This window comes from Octopus sinensis, linkage group LG8 (genome assembly GCF_006345805.1).
Source record: "Octopus sinensis linkage group LG8, ASM634580v1, whole genome shotgun sequence".
Classification (NCBI taxonomy): domain Eukaryota; kingdom Metazoa; phylum Mollusca; class Cephalopoda; order Octopoda; family Octopodidae; genus Octopus; species Octopus sinensis.
Genome location: NC_043004.1, coordinates 100,737,390 through 100,742,389, shown reverse-complemented (window position 1 = coordinate 100,742,389; position 5,000 = coordinate 100,737,390).

The following is a 5,000-nucleotide window of genomic DNA, read 5'->3' as shown; positions in this document are numbered from 1 at the left end:
ATTTAATGTTGTGAACCAAAAACTGTTTAACCAAAAATAATTACAAGCATAGACAAATAAAGTATTTTTAGACTTGCTCTGAAACAAACTTCAACCTTATAACATTTAGTTAGAACACATGGGTACAGCAACCTAAGGAACATGTATCTGCGTGTGTGTGCTTGTGTGTGTGAATGTGAGTTTGTGTATGTGTGAGTGTGTGTTTATGTGTGAGTGTATACATGTGAATCACATACAGAGGCACCTGTCCACCCCCTTTCTCCTCCTAGCTAATTTAAATTTTCATGGCTATCTCTTCAAAGGGCAAGATAGAAAATATTTTCAATTTTAAAGGCGACGAGCTGGCTGAAGCGTTAGCACGCCGGGCGAAATGCTTAGCCGTATTTCGTCCGCCGTTACGTTCTGAGTTCAAATTCCGCCGAGGTCGACTTTGCCTTTCATCCTTTCGGGGTCGATAAATTAAGTACCAGTTACGCACTGGAGGTCGATATAATCGGCTTAATCCGTTTGTCTGTCCTTGTTAGTCCCCCCTGTGTTTAACCCCTTGTAAAGAAATATATATTTTCAATTTTATTTGACAGTCAAGGCCTTCATAAGTTTGCTGTTTGGTGCTGCAATGGTAGTGGTAGAGGCAAGTAGCAGGAATCAATATGGTAGCGGAGATAATCAAGGCTGTAGCGATATGCTAGTTATAGTATATTGTTGAGGATACTGATAATATTAGAGGCTATGGTTGTGATGGTTTGTTTCACGTATTCTTGCACACTTACTCTTTTACTCTTTTACTTGTTTCAATCATTTGACCGTGGCCATGCTGGAGCACCGCCTTTTAGTCGGGCAAATAGACCCCAGCCTCGTGGAGCTGTTTTTGGTATTTTCGCTCAATAAACACACACAACGCCCGGTCTGGGAATCGAAACCGCGATCCTCTGACTGCAAGTCCGCTGCCCTAACCACTGCGCCTCCATAGTTGAGTTTAGAGGGGTGAAAATGTTCGACTTAGTAGAACATATGTTTGTGTTTGTGTTGATAAAGATTTGTCGTTGTGAAATGTTTGAGGGTGTGTACTGGAGTGAGGATGGGTCTGCATAATGGTATTTCACTTAGATTTTTGTTATTTTAGAATTGTTATAATTTGTCCGGCTTCCAATATCAAGGAATTTCACAGTGTTACTACAGATAGAGGTACATATTCGTAAGTGAAGATATTTTATCAGGCACCATTTTTTTTAGATGTATGTTTGTGACATTTCTATGGTTCTGACACTCGTGTGAATTTTGACTTCCCTACTGTTTTTTTAGGATTGGGCATAATCATCATCTACGTGTAAAATGCATATTTTTTTCTCTTTTTTTTCTTATCTACACTGTATGATTTTCGAGAAATGTCTGATAAGAACGTTCCCTTGGTGTAGAGGTATAAGTATATTATAATGGCGGCGAGCTGGCAGAAACGTTAGCACGCCGGGCGAAATGCTTAGCAGTATTTCGTCTGCCGTTATGTTCTGAGTTCAAATTCCGCCGAGGTAGACTTTGCCTTTCATCTTTTCGGGGTCGATTAAATAAGTACCAGTTACGCACTGGGGTCGATATAATCGACTTAATCCCATTGTCTGTCCTTGTTTGTCCCCTCTGTGTTTAGCCCCTTGTGGGTAGTAAAGAAATAGGTATAAGTATATCATTTGAGGCTGTTGTTGTGATTGTTGGAGTGTTGCTATTCATGATATTGCTCATTAGTTTGTATAATACTGTGAAGGTGTATAGCTCAGTGGTTGGAGCGTCGAGCTTACGATTGTGAGATTGTGAATTCGATTCCCGGACCGAGCTGCGAGTTGTGTTCTTGAGCAAGACACTATATTTCATGTTGCTCCAGATAACTCAGCTGTAGAAATGAGTTACGTCATCACTGGTGCCAAGCTGTATCGGCCTTTGTCTTTCTTTTGGATAACTTTCAGCGGTGTGGAGAGGAGAGGCTGAAATGCATGGGCGACTGCTGACCTTCCGCAAAAAACTTTGCCCGGACTTGTACTTGGGAGGGTAACATTCTAGGTGCAATCCAATGGTCATTCATGACCGAAGGGGCTCTCCTCCTTGTATAATACCTTATTCACAGTTTTGTGGTTTACGTTGGAAATAAATATTTGTCGGTTATTTCTTTCTTATTCAGTTGTTCGACGTTCAGTTTTATTCCCGTTGTATGAGCCTTTCATGTATTGTGTTTGAGATAATCTCTGGGTATTTTTACGAGTTTGGCTATTTCTGCTGTGTAATTGGGGTCGTATTTTTTATGTTGCTGGGTGAGATATATTTTTTTAGAAGTCTATAATTATTTTGTTGTATATACACGTATTGCAGTGCAACATCTATGTTAGCAATTGTTGTGTTGCTGAATTCTGAAAGCCTTGATTCTTGTTTCTAGGTGGAACTAATTTCATTGCGCCTTTTTTTGAAGTTTGTAAAAGTGGTTTTTTCCCTTCACATTGATGTATGAATGTTTTACAATGGAATTGGTAGATGGTCTGAAAAAAAAAATGTGGAAATTGTTTGGCAAGTATTTGCTAAGTGTGGCGAGATGGTATTTGGGATGGTATTTGGCTGTTATAGATGACTTGGTGAGGTTATGTGTGTAAGGTATGTAATATTTAGGAAGAAAAGCGAGTTCAGTTGTCATACCACTGTGTTCCGTCTTTTGTTATCTATTTTCTTTAAAACCAGGTGGTGCAATGAAGTGCCCTACGATTGTGGTGCTTATAAGTATTAAAGTGTTGTAGCTGGAATACACAACCTGAATGAACGCTTGGTGAGTTCGGACGATGTATATATATATATTTATTAAATTAATGCACTTAGTTTTGAAAGCCTCTATTTCCAGTGTAGTGTAATTTCTTATCAGCTAATATTTGTAATTTGTGGGATCTACATATTGAATGCAGGTTTTTGTACATGATGTTAGACTACTCCTATTGTGAATGGGGCTATCTAGCCTGATATGAGCATAATTTGAAATACTGGCTATTCTTTCCTCTGGCTGTAAAAATACTTTCTGAGTTATTGTTATATGAATGCCGTGTTTGATGTTAAAATCTTTCAGTTCCATGAAAGTGTTTTTAATGTTGTTAAATCTTATACAGGAGCATTTTTAGAATTTTTTAGATCATATTTTTACCATTTTGTTTTTGTGAGAGAAAGGGTTTTTTTTTTTTATTTAATACTAAATGTATTCGATAGGGAAGTGTGACGTTGGGAAGGGAGGTAACAACTGTATTCGCTGTTTAGCTCCAGGTTAAACAACAACCGCTGGCACTGCACTACTACCACAGCTACCCCTACCAGTACCAATAGCAATAGTAGCAGCAGTATCACCACCACCACCACCACACCCAACAACAGGAAGTAGTTCAGTAGAGAAAGGCAGTTCAGCCATCACCCACCCGCATTTCCTCAAGTGCGTCCAGGGAAGTCAGACCGGACCTATGCAACGCGATCGTTTTTAAGAAGCTGCGATCTGATTCCAAAGAGGGTTTGGTTGCCGCTTCTAGCAGATTGATTGATAATGCAAACTTCCCTTCTTGTTATTGTCTGTGTTTTTTGTTTTTATTCCTGTACACCAAGGGCGATGGATTGGTTGGAACGCTGGAAAAAACGCCTTGTAGTATTTGTCCCGGGCTTTTGTGCCCTGAGTTCAAATACCGCCAAGGGTATCATTGCTTTTATTTCTTCAGGGGCCATAGAATAAAGTACTAATCATAGGTCGATAGTCTTGATTGACTCGGCTCCTTCAAACTTTCGGCCTTGTACTTAAATTAGAAACAATTACTATTTCTTTACAATTGGACATATTTTAGGAGTATCGGTAAATATTATTGTTTTGTGATATTTGTATATATAGGCGCAGAAGTGGCTGTGTGGTAAGTAGCTTGATTACCAACCACATGGTTCAGTCCCACTGCTTGGCACCTTGGGCAAGTGTCTTCTACTATAGCCTCGGGCCGACCAAAGCCTTGTGAGTGGATTTGGTAGACGGAAACTGAAAAGAAGCCCGTCGTATATATGTATATATATATATATAATGCATGTGTGTGTTTGTGTGTCTGTGTTTGTCCCCCTAGCATCGCTTGACAACCGATGTTGATGTGTTTATGTCCTCGTTACTTAGCGGTTCGGCAAAAGAGACCGCCAGGATAAGTACTGTGCTGACAAAAAGAATAAGTCCCGGGATCGAGTTGCTCGATTAAAGGCGGTGCTCCAGCATGGCCATAATCAAATGACTGAAACAAGTAAAAGAGTAAAAGAGGGAGAGAGAGAGAGAGAGAGAGAGAGAGAGAGAGAGAGAGAGAGAGAGAGAGAGAGAGTATTATGTTACTTATATCAGTTTTCAAACGGGGTCCATGTACGATTTTCGGGGTTCCACGAAGTAAAATAGTAAATTGGGTGCACGCAGTAGTTTATTAAGGATCCATGAAATCATTTTCATTGAGATGTATTGCAAGAAACTAACCTTCTTTCTCTAACATTTTACATAGTTCAACTCACACAGGTCAAGGTTTGAAAAACAAAACAGGAATTTTGAAAAAAAGCATCGGTAAAACTAGTTTTTAAACATCGAATGGTTATGGAATCAGCAAAATAAAATAATAATCAAAGGGTTCCATAAATAAAAAAAATGGTTGATAATCCCTGTTTAACATTATAATTATTTCACTGCCAGCTTTGAGCAAATCCGTAACATGACGTTGTCTGTCTCTGTTTGCAATTGCTTCGAGATATGTGTCTGTTTATAGGAACCACATCGTTCGACCGGACTCCAACCCAAGACCGCCATGTCTTGCTTTGTGTAACATTGTATTCAGTATCAGCTTATCTTTATTTCTTGTATTTCTTTTGCGTGTTTCAGTCATGGAACTGCGGCCATGCTGGGGCACCGCATCGAAGTCATTTAGTCGAATGGATCCACCACAGTACCTCTTGTTGAAAGTTTGGTTCTTATTCTATCGATGTCT